This window comes from Oryctolagus cuniculus, chromosome 8, assembly GCF_051225735.1.
Source record: "Oryctolagus cuniculus isolate XC-2025 breed Fujian yellow rabbit chromosome 8, ASM5122573v1, whole genome shotgun sequence".
In the NCBI taxonomy this organism is placed as follows: domain Eukaryota; kingdom Metazoa; phylum Chordata; class Mammalia; order Lagomorpha; family Leporidae; genus Oryctolagus; species Oryctolagus cuniculus.
Genome location: NC_142874.1, coordinates 91,953,381 through 91,965,781, shown reverse-complemented (window position 1 = coordinate 91,965,781; position 12,401 = coordinate 91,953,381). Strand labels below are relative to the sequence as shown.

The 12,401-nt window shown below is 42.2% G+C and overlaps 1 long non-coding RNA gene across 9 annotated transcripts in view; it reads right to left on the bottom strand.

Annotated features, from left to right (window-relative positions):
* Positions 1-2,904: 2,904 nt before the first annotated feature.
* Positions 2,905-12,401, bottom strand: part of LOC149125089 (uncharacterized) — a 40,212-nt gene continuing 30,715 nt past the window's right edge. For 3 of the 9 annotated variants that reach the window (XR_016212368.1, XR_016212361.1, XR_016212367.1), the window contains 2 exons: positions 4,177-4,377; positions 2,905-3,148 (listed from right to left, as the gene is read on the bottom strand). This is a non-coding gene — a long non-coding RNA (uncharacterized LOC149125089). Of the gene's footprint in view, positions 3,149-4,176; positions 4,378-5,140; positions 5,450-7,835; positions 7,923-12,401 lie in introns of those variants that run through there. The other 6 variants (XR_016212370.1, XR_016212365.1, XR_016212372.1 and 3 more) reach the window with 3 other exon arrangements.

Here is a 12,401-nt window from a genome sequence, read left to right as displayed (position 1 = left end):
CTTTGTAATGAATATTATGTTGAATTCTCAAAAACTTTCTAGTAAATCAGATTTTCTTGCATGAATTGGCACAAAACAGAAAAATACCAAAGATCAAGAAAATATAAAATTGGCAATTAACTAATCTGAATAATGAAGGTGTGCCAAGGTTCTAATATTTGAATTCTTTAGTGAGACTATATTGTTATAACTTAAACATGGGGCTAATTGAAATATAATTAAGATTTGTACTGTATCTACACTTATGAATGTATCTATGTTTTCATGTATCTTTATATTTGACATAGAAGTCTATAACTTGCCAAGGACACTGGGTCTAATACAATTTCATCATTTTAATTAGAAATTCTATGGAGGAGATTTTCTGTTTTGCTTGGAATAGATCATTTGGAGCTCATCAACCAAATGTTATTCATATTATTAGTTTTATACTTACCAATGAATTCTCCTTTTTATTAAGTGAAATTAAGGTATTATAAATTATTTCATGCTAAGAACAACATTTTCACCTTAAATTAATAGGATTTTAACCATGTAGTGAACTTGCACAAGTCTTTGAGATAAAAATAAAGTATTTTTCTACACAAAAATTTAATACTAATACACACCAGTGTTCAGAGTAGCAGGATTCATAAAGGCCAAGTAGAAGAAACAACTCAAATGTCCAACAGGTGATGAATGAATAAACAAAATGTAATTTGGTTGTAAGGTGGAATAGTTTGAACAAGAAGGGACAAAATACTGATACATGTTACGACATGTATCTTGAAGCTAAAAAATATCCTGTTAAATGTAAGAAGCCAGGCTTAAAAGGCCACATATCATATGGTTCTGCTTATATGAAAGGACCAAAAGTGAATCTACAGGGACAGATGGCAAACTAATGGTTGCCAGGAACTAGAAGTAGAGAGAATGGGGAGTGACTGCTAATGAGTGTGGGGTTTTGAGGATGAGTTGTTGAAATTTTCTAAAATTAGATAATGGTGATAGCTGCACCACTCTGCGTCTATAGCAAAACATACTGAATTATACACTTTTTTATTTATTTTTTTATTTATTTATTTTTTTATTTGACAGGCAGAGTGGACAGTGAGAGAGAGAGACAGAGAGAAAGGTCTTCCTTTTGCCGTTGGTTCACCCTCCAATGGTCACCGCGGCCAGCGCACTGCGGCCAGCGCACCGCGCTGATCCGATGGCAGGAGCCAGGTACTTATCCTGGTCTCCCATTGGGTGCAGGACCCAAGTACTTGGACCATCCTCCACTGCAGTCCTGGGCCACAGCAGAGAGCTGGCCTGGAAGAGGGGCAACCGGGACAGAATCCGGCGCCCTGACCGGGACTAGAACCTGGTGTGCCGGCGCTGCAAGGCAGAGGATTAGCCTAGTGAGCCGAGGCGCCGGCCGAATTGTACACTTTTTTAAGAGTTGATTCTATGACATATAAATTATCTGAAATATAGATTTTTCAAAATAATGGTAGATTAGAACAAATATGGAAGCTAGTCTGGAAGCTTATTAGTCAGTAAAATAATTTTTAATTTATTTTTTATTTGAAAGGCAGACAGATGGATCTCCCATGCTCTGGTAGACTCCCCAAATGCCAGGAATAGCCAGTGCTGGACTGGACTGTAGCCAAGAGCTGGAAACTCAATCCTGGTTTCCCTCCTGAGGGGCAGAGACTCAGCTACTTGAGCCATTTCCCGCTTCCAGGAAGCACTTTAGCAAGAAGCTGGAATTGGGCTCTGAGCTGGACTTCCCAAGTCAGGCATCAAACCCATGCAAGTGTCCCAAGCAACATCCCAACTGCTACTCAAAATGCCTATCTCAGTAAATACTTTCTCATAATAATAAATGAGTTATAGCATTCTTGAAACACTTAAAATGTGAAAATTTTATAGGCAGATTTTTCCTTCAGTATAAACAATTTAGATTTTTAAAAATTTTATTAGATTTATTTATTTGAAAGTCAGAGTTATACAGAGAAAGAAGGAGAGGCAGAGAAAGAGGTCTTCCATCCACTGGTTCACTTACCAATTGGCCACAGTGGCTGAAGCTGTGCTGATCCGAAGCCAGGAGCCAGGAGCTTCCTCCAGGTCTCCCACATGGGTGTGGGGGCCCAAGGACTTGGGCCATCTTCCACTGCTTTCCCAGACTACTAGCAGAGAGCTGGATTGGAAGTGGAGCAGCCAGGACTCAAACCGGCGCCCATATGGGATGCTGGCACTGCAGGTAGTGATTTTACCCACAAGCCACAGCGCCGGCTCCTGTAACTTAGATTTGTTTTTAACATTAGTATTTACTGTGAAACACTCTTAAATTTGGAGATATTTTCATCAACATTTGCTTAGTAACACATGATCAAAAATTAAATAGTATTCTATTTTATTGAACTTTTATAAATGCTCATTGTTATGACCAGAAATGGGAGAATATAGCCAATTAAAAAAAAAGATTTATTTATTATTTGAAAGAGTTACACAAAGAGAGGGAGAGACAGAGAGAGAGAGGGAGAGCAAGTGAGCTTCCATCTGCTGGATTCACTACCCAGATGGCCTCAGTGGCTAAGGCTGAAGCTACGAGCCAAGGAGCTTCATCCAGGTCTCCCACATGAGTAGCAGGTGCATAAGTATTAGGCCATCTTTTGCTGCTTTTCCTAGGCCTTTAGCAGGGAGCTGGATCAGAATTGGAGTAGCTGGGACATGAACTGGTGCCCACATGGGGTGCTGGCATCACAGGCAGCAGCAGCTTTATCTGCTACTCTGCAATGCCAGCCCATGATGATAAATCTAAATTTGTTCTATTAAATTTAGGAGTGATTGTGGCAGTGTGGCATGTAGTGGTTCTAAAGGTCCATGTGGTATCTTAATGATTTAACAACACCACTTAAATGAGGAATTGTTTTAAACTTTGCCTTTAAAAAAAAAAAGTTTTATTTATTTACATGAAAGTCATAGTTACACAGAGAGAGGAGAGGCAGAGAGAGAGAGAGAGGTCTTCCATCCGCTGGTTCACTCCCCAATTGGCCACAACAGCTGGAGCTGCGCCGATCTGAAGTCAGGAGCCAGGAGCTTCTTCCAGGTCTCCCACACTGGTTCAGGGGCCCAAGGACTTGGGCCATCTTCTACTGCTTTCCCAGGCCATAGCAGAGAGCTGGATGGGAAGAGGAACAGCTGGGTCTTGAACCAGCACCCAAAAGGGATGCTGGCACTTCAGGCCAGGGTGTTAACCCACTGCGCCACAGCGCTGGCCCCTAGACCTTCCCTTTTTTAGATTTCTTATATTACTTGAAATGCAGAGTGATGGGGGGAGGCAGAGAAAGAAATCTTACATCCATTGGTTACTCCCCAAACAGTTGCAACAGCCAGATCTGAGCTGGGCCAAAGCTAGGACCCAGAGACTCCATCTGGGTCTCCTAAACAGGTTGCAGGGGCTCAGACACATGGGCCATTCTCTGCTACCTTCCCAGGCACATTAGCAGGGATCAGCATTGGATTTGGAGTAGCCAGGACTCAGGACTAGTACCAGCACTCAGATAACAGGATGCTGGTGTTACAAGCTGTGTCTTAACTTGCTGTGCCCCAACACCCTCCTCTCCCCTGTGTGAAATTTATTTTTTAAAGATTTATTTATTTATTTGAAAGTCAGAGGTCTTCCATCTGCTCCCCAGTTGGCCACAACAAGGCCAGAGCTGCACCAATCCAAAGTCAGAAGCCAGGAGCTTCTTCCAGGTCTCCCACAAGGGTGCAGGGACCCAAGGACTTGGGCTATCTTCTACTGCTTTCCCAGGCTTTAGCAGAGAGCTGGATCGAAAGTGCATCAGCTGGGACTCAAACCAGTGCCCATATGGGATGCTGGCACTGCAGACAGTGACTTTACCTGCTACACTACAGTGCCAGCCCCTGAAATTTTTAATACGTACAGTTGTCTCTACGATTGTTTCTAGGACCTCTTGCAAATATCAAAATCCACAGATGCTCTAGTCCCTTTTATAAAATGGTATAGTGTTTGCATTTAACCTTCACCTCTCTAGATTACTTAGAATATCTAATATGACATAAATGTTATGTAAATAGTCTTTATACTATATTTTATTCTATATTGTTTAGGAATAATGACATGAAAAAAGTTTATAGATATTAACTATGGATGCAAAACTATTTTTTAAAAGATTTATTTACTTGAAAGGTAGTTGCAGGGAGAGAGAGAGAAGAGAGAGATCAATTCTTCATCTGCTGGTTCCCCAGATGGCTGCAATGGCATGGGGCTGGGCCAAATCAAAATCAGAAGCCAGGAATTCCATCCGGGTCTCCCACATGAGTGGCAGGAGTCCAAGCATTTAGGCCATCTTCCATTGGTTTCTCAGGTGCACTAGCAGGGAGCTGGATCAGAAGAGGAGCAGCCAGGAATCAAACCAGCTCTCATAGAGGAGTCTGGTATCACAGGTAGTGGCTTAACTCACTGCACCAGAATATGAGCACTGCAAAAAAGCTTTTTACCTGCACTTGGTTAAACTAGTAAATGTGAAGGGATGATCATACTATCTAGTACCTATTGAGGATTGTTGTTTATTTTATGTACAAACATAACACAAGGCACTAAAAGAAACAGTGGAACTAAGAAACTATACTGTACAGTACATTTTTTTTTTTCGACAGGCAGAGTTAGAGAGAGAGAGAGAGAGAGAGAGAGAGAGAGAGACAGAGAGAAAGGTCTTCCTTCCATTGGTTTACCCCCGAAATGGCCACTACTGCTGGCGTGCTGCGCCGATCTGAAGCCAGGAGCCGGTGCTTCCTCCTGGTCGCCCATGTGGGTGCAGGGCCCAAGGACTTGGGCCATCCTTCACTGCCTTCCCAGGCCACAGCAGAGAGCTAGACTGGAAGAGGAGCAACCAGGACAGAATCTGGTGCCTCAACCCGGACTAGAACCCGGGGTGCCTGCGCCGCAGGCGAAGGATTACCCTAGTGAGCCGTGGTACTGGCCAGTACAGTACATTTTTAAAACATTTGTTTACTCCAATAATTTGGCTCATTTGGTAGTGAAAAGATGTGGCAATTTCGGAGATACTCCATCATCAAGCATATTAAATTTAAAATCTCAAAGTTATAAGGAAGTAGTAATGCAATTGGGATTTCATGCACATACCTGGTAGAAGAATAATATGAGGGCCATGGCTCACTTGGTTAATCCTCCACCTGCAGCGCTAGCATCCCATATGGGCACCGGGTTCTAGTCCCGGTTGCTCCTCTTCCAGTCCAGCTCTCTGCTGTGGCCCAGGAGGGCAGTGGAGGATGGCCCAAGCTCTTGGGCCCTGTACCCGCATGGGAGACCAGGAGGATGCACTTGGTCCCTGGCTTTGGATCGGTGTAGCGCCAGCCGTGGTGGCCATTTCGGGGGTGAACCAACGGAAGGAAGACCTTTCTCTCTCTCTGTCTCTCTCACTGTCCACTCTGCCTGTCCAAAAAAAAAAAAAAAAAAAAAGTTGATGCTTTGAGACAAATTGAGATTAAAAAAAAAATCCAGAAATTACTAGACATTTATAGATGTGTGTGAATTTAGCTTTTTTGTTTTTCTTCTTACTATTTTGGAGTAGGGGAACAAGGATGATTCCTCTGGAAGATTTTAGGGATAGAACCTAATGTCTAATGCTGGATTGGATGATAAGGTTATAATTAGGGACAAAAGGAAAGGGAAGGACTTTGGAGGCAAGATAGATGTGTAGAAAGAAGTGAGAAGAAAAATATCAAAGCCTTGTGAATATTTTTTATTTTGTTATTTGTGTATATATATACACAGATGTTAAATATCTTTGATTTCTGTTCCTTTATCATGTAACATAAGATGTACTGAGTTTATATTGGTATTTAAGTATTATTAATTGTTCTTATTTCTGTTATGTGATATCAGGAGAAAAATGACCATCACCCAAGGACCTTACTACCTCTGCTGGGGAAGGGATTAATACATTTCTAGTTGTGTCACTTTCGGTGAAATTGCAACCTTGTTATTGTCTATTTGGAGATTAAAGTATAGTTTAAGGAGATTATATGGGTGCCAAGTTGATAAGAGGTGGACTTGAGATGGTTACTTTTATTTTTATTTATTTATTTTTTTATTTTTGACAGGCAGAGTGGACAGTGAGAGAGAGAGAGACAGAGAGAAAGGTCTTCCTTTTTGCCGTTGGTTCATCCTCCAATGGCCGCCGCGGCCAGTGCGCTGCGGCCAGCACATCACGCTGATCTGAAGCCAGGAGCTAGGTGCTTTTCCTGGTGTCCCATGCGGGTGCAGGGCCCAAGGACTTGGCCCGACCTCCACTGCACTCCCGGGCCATAGCAGAGAGCTGGCCTGGAAGAGGGGCAACCGGGTCAGCATCCGGTGCCCTGACTGGGACTAGAACCCGGTGTGCTGGCGCCGCAAGGCGGAGGATTAGCCTATTGAGCCACGGCGCCAGCCGAGATGGTTACTTTTATGTGTCAACTATACAGGCTATGGGGTGCTCAGAAAACTGGTAAAACATTAATTTTCAGTGTATTTGTGAGGGAGTTTCTGGAAGAGATTAGCTTTGAGTCAACAGACTGAAAATAAAGAAGATTGCCCTTAACAATGTGTGTAGACGTTACCCAGTCTTTGGGAGCCCTGAAAAGAAAATAGAGGCAGAGAAAGGGCAAGCCTCTTTCCTGTTTGAGCTGGGATGTCCATCTCTTCCTGCCCTCAGACATTGATGTTTCTGGTTTCCTGGCCTCTGGACTAAGACTGTGACTTATGCCATCGTACCCTCCCCTCTAGTTCTCAGGCTTTTAAGCTCAGATTGAATTATGCTGGCTTTCCTATTTCTCCACTTTACAGATAGCAGAATATAGTAGGTTCCATAATTAAGTGAGCCAATTCATATATGAGTATATATTCATATTTAGGAGAACTTTACTAGTATATTTCTCTTGCTTAAATGCTACAAATCTCTGCTGACCAATATAGTTTCCTGCTAACGTACACCTTAGGAGTCAACAGGTGACACCTGACACCCACATGGGAGCTCTGGATTGAGTTCCTAGGTACCTGCTTTAGCCCAGCCCTGACCTGGCTGTTGGGGGCATTTAGGGAGTGAACTAGAAGATGAGAGATCACTGTATGTTTCTCTCTCTGCTTTTCAAACAAAAAAATAAATGAGAAAAAAATCCTTTTATCACATACCCAAAGTGGAATTAGTTGAATTTAACCTTGTGACTCTTTTGTAGGGTCAAGAAATGCGAGACAGGTAGGACAAATAAATTAATAAACCTGATTCTAAAGTGAAAGTCAAAGGAGGAAGGCTTTAAAGAGTTTGGGTGTATATCAAGAGTCATTTCTATTCTAGAACAAAGAACATGATTTCTTATGGAAAAGCAGTTATGGCTACAAGTCATCCTGCAAAAAGGGTTTCTCTAACTCCACTTGCCCAGTTTGTGTTACCTTCCTATGTAAAATGCTCCAGAGTTCCAAATTCACTTAGCCAGACCCACCAACCGGGGCCAGCATTGTGACATAGTGGGTAAAGTCACCACCTGCAATGCCAGCATCCCCTGTGGGTGTTGCTTCCTGTCCTGGCTGCTCCACTTCTGATCCAGCTCTCTGCTGGCAGCCTGGGATGAGAAATGGAGGATGGCCCAAGTGCTTGGGCATCTGAACCTACATAGCAGATGTGGATGAAGCTCCTGGCTTCAGCCTGGCCCATTGGTGGCTGTTGCAGCCATTGTGGGAGTGGACCAGCAGATGGAAGATCTCTCTCTCTCTCTCTCTCTGACTTTCAGAATAAATAAGTAAATCTTAAAAAAAACAAACAAACAAAAAAACACCCATGTACCTTCTGCCCATCAGATTGAGGCTGCCTGCCTTTCTGGTCCATTATCAGAAAGTCTCCAAGTTTCCAACAGGAGTCACTTCTTTTGGCCTAGAGGAAGGACTCAAGCACAGTGGGGGAAAATTGAGTGTGAAATCATGTTGAGTGGCTGCACAAAAGCTTTAAGAATATTTGGATTGGTGGCCAAGCAATCTGTACATTGAACTCTCTTGAGTGTCACTGTATGTTTCAGCTGACTCTGGGATCCTTTTTCTTTTTTTAGAGCCAGAGTGGTTGACTCACATTCTTCTTCACTGCCATTATCTGGGGCTTCATAACAGGAAACAAGCTTTCTTTTCTACCCTGCTAAATGTGGAAAAGGGCAATTTCATAGGATTTTTCTTTGCCATATACTTTTGTTCCTAAAACAAGTATACACCCTGTTAGGTTTTCATAAGGGTTTTTATTTCTGGTAATAGGACTTTAGCACTTCTATATGATAATAAGCCAGCAGCTGGCAGTGTGAAGGTCAACAAGAAAGTGGGTAAACTATTTGATGGTGGTTTCCTTCCTATCACCACCTCCAGCACTGTCTCCCACCTTCTCAGTAGATGAAATCCAATAGAAAAATTCCTAAGATTCAACTAGTCATGTGTTGCATAATGATGTGTTGGGTCAAGAATGGACCACATATGTGATGGTGGTCCCATAAAATTATAATGACACTGAAAAATCCCTGTGACCTAGTATCATTACAGCTTTCTTAATATCATAGCACAATGCATTACTCACATGTTTGTGGTGATTCTGGTGTAAACAAACCCAGTGTGCTGCCAGTATAAAAGTATAGCACATACAATTAGGTACTGTACATAATACTTGATAAGAAACAGTGATGTTATTTATGTGTCTACTATACTGTACTTTTACTCATGATTTTAGAGTGTACGCCTATTTATTAAAAAAAGTTTTCTGTAAAAGCAGTATGTATGTTATACCAGCAGCAGTTGCATTAATAGGCCACACTGAGGGACTGACCTACACTATCTGGGTTTGTGTAGGTGTACACTGTGATGTTTGAATAATGACAAAATCACTGGATAACACATTTCTTAGAATGTAATCACATCCTTAAGTGACATATGATTATGTTTTAAAGAAAAATTGGAAATGGTTATTGTAGTACTTTCTTTGATGTTGACACACATTAGCACAAACTAAGAAGCTGTTTTAAATTTTTATATATTTTTTCTTCTTAAATATTTACTTATTTATTTGAAAGGCAGGGTTACAGAGAGGCAGAGGCAGAGATAGAGAGGTATTCCATCCAATAGTTCACTCCCCAGATGGCCACAGTGGCCTGAGCTGCGCTGACCCAGAGCCAGGAGCCAGGAGCTTCTTCCGGTCTCCTGCGTGGGTGCAGGGGTCCAAGGACTTGGGCCATCTTCCATTGCTTTCCCAGGCCACAGCAGAGAGCTAGATCAGAAGTGGACTCGAACTGGTGCCCATATGGAATGCCAGCACCGCAAGCGGCGGCTTTACCTGCTACACCACAGTGCTAGCCCCCTAAGTAGCTTTAAATAACATATTTATAGATCTGGACACCAGAGAATTAAATGGGTCTCACTGGACTAAAATCAAATAAGCAGGACTGCATTTATTTCTGGAGGTTTTAGACCAGAATCTGTTTTCTTACCTTTTCCAGCTTCTGGAAACTACCATGTTCCCTGGCTCATGAACCATTGCTGTGTTCAAACCAGCAATGGCTAGCTGAGTCTTGCTTATCTCATTTGGATATACTCTTCTGCCTCTTTTGATGTTCATTTCCATTTTATTTGACAAGGGATTGAGGTAGATCTTCTATTAGCTGGTTATCTCCCTAAATACCCACAACAGCCAAGGCTGGGCCAAGCCTAAGCCAGAATCTGGGGACTCAATCTGTCTTCCACATGGGTAGCAGAGACCCAGGTACCTGAACCATCACCTGCTGCTTTCCAGGGTGAGCATTGTCAGAAAGCTGATCAAAAGTAGAGGAGGCAAGAATCCAACCAGGTACTCCAACATGGATAATCCAAGATACACAATGCCAACTGAAGGATAGATGATCAATAACCTTTTTTTCCCCTTTGCCATGTAACTATATTCATTCACATAGTCCAGCAACTAGGATGTGGGCATCTCTGGCAAGATGGGGAGTGGGTGACTAGAGTCTTGCTACTCCAGCTATTTGTAACCCATTGAGTTCTCTTGAGTTTATAGGCACCTACCTTTCTTCTTTTCATCACATTCCCACTTTATTCATCCAAAAAATATTTGCCTACTCAAAATATCAGATGCCAAGTGATACAGATAGTTCAAATGTACTAATGATTAGTACAGCTAAACTTTGTCAATTGTGACTCAGAGTTCTGGTGAGGTGATACAGGTTGAGTATCACTTATTCGAATTGCTTGTGACCAAAAATGCTTTGGGTTTTTTTGTTTTGGAATAGTCACATTCATATAATGCAAAATATATAATGAGGGAGAAGCTCCAAGTCTAAACACAAAACTCATTTTTGTTTCATATATGCCTTACATACATAGCCTGAAAGTAATTTTATCCATGTTTTTAAAAAAATATTTACTTTTATTTATTTGAAAGAGTTACAGAGAGAGGTAGAGACAGAGAGAAAGAGGCCTTCCATCCGCTGGTTCACTCCCCAATTAGCTGCAACAGCTGGAGCTGTGCCAATCCAAAGCTAAGAGCCAGGAGCTTCTTCCAGGTCTCCCACATGAGTGCAGGGACCCAAGGGTTTGAGCCATCTTCTACTGCTTTCCCAGGTTATAACAGAGAGCTGGATAAGAAGTGGGCAGCCAGGACTCGAACAGGCACCCACATGGGATGCTGGTGCTGCAGGCTGGGGATTTAACCCACTGTGCCACAGTGCTGGCCCCTATCTATGATCTTTAATACACCTTTATTTTGACTGGGACCTCACATGAGGTCAGGTATGGAATTGTCCACCTGTGGCATCGTGTTGGTGCTTAAGTTTTAGAGCACTTTAGATTTTTCTATTGGGAATGCTCAACCTGTATTGACTTTAAGTACATTGGTGGTTAATGAAAGGTGGAAAATGGAGAGGTTGGCATGACTTAGAGGGACTTTGTCAAAGGAAATTTTTTTTTAGGAATGGGAGAGATTTGGGTAAATTTATAGTTGAAATTCATAAAAGAAATGAGATACAGGACAGAGGGGTTGATGGATGAAGGCAGTTTTCTGAGAAGATATGAGACCTGGAGTAAAAATATAGGTGGAGTACTTGATTCTGAACAAGGGAGAAACCCATCAGAAATTAGAAGAAAGTGAGGCTGGTGCTGTGGTGTAGTGGGTTAACACCCTGGCCTGAAGCGCCAGCATCCCATATGGGCACCAGTTCGAGATCCAACTGCTCCACTTCTGATCTAGCTCTCTGCTATGGCCTGGGAAAGCAGTACAAGATGGGCCTTGGGCCCCTGCACCCGTATGGGACACACAGAGGAGGCTCCTGGCTCCTGGTTTCGGATTGGTGCAGATCCAGCCATTGCAGCCAATTGGGGAGTGAACCATTGGATGGAAGACCTCTCTCTCTGTCTCTTTCTGCCTCTCCTCTCTCCATGTAACTCTGACTTTCAAATAAATAAATAAATAAATATTAAAAAGAAGAAGAAGAAGAAGAATGTGAGGCTGGCGCTGTGGCATAGTAGGCTAGGCCTCTACCTGTGGCGCTGGCATCCCATATAGGTGCCAGTTTGTGTCCTGGTTGCTTCTCTTCTGATTCAGCTCTCTGCTTATGGCCTGGGAAAGCAGTAGAAGATGGCCAAAGTGCTTGGGCCCCTGCACCTATGTGGGAGACCTGAAGAAGCTCTTGGCTCCTAGCTTCAGGTGCTCAGTTCCAGCCATTGGAGCCATTTGGGGAGTGAACCAGTGGATGGATGCCCTTTCTCTCTGTCTGTAACTCTTCCTCTCAACTAAATAAATAAAAATCTTTTTAAAAGAAGAAGAAAGGATATTAGAGTGGGTAAAAATGAAATGAAACTAGGTTAGAGGAAGCAGAAAGTCAATATCATAGTTGATCTCAACTTTCTTAGTAAAGAAGAGGGCTGTGTGACAATATTGAGTTGGGCATGAGAAAAGTTGCAGACTTTGGAATCAATCTGGAGGCAAAATGAAAAACTAACCAAAGAAAAAAATGTTGGTTAATGAACTAAGGTAGGAGATTATTAATTTGTAGGCACATTTTTCCATATGGTTGTATGATTTTTCCCCCTCACTATTGAGGTTTTATTGAGGTGTTTGGATATGTTTAATAGGATTTTTTAATAGAGAATTGCATTGCTAATCAATGTGTGAATATGTATATAAATCAGTGCTTTTACAAAGATGGTACATTGGTATATTGTATTGGTACTTTTTAAAGTGGACAGTTAACACCTTTTCTTAAATGTATGTTCCCATGTTGAGAAACTCAAATGGCAGGAAAAAAATTATATGCCAGTTGAGACAGGATTCAAGGGGCTGGGGAGGGAGGCAGAAGTATAGAAGGAAATGAGAGGCTTTTAAAATTCAATC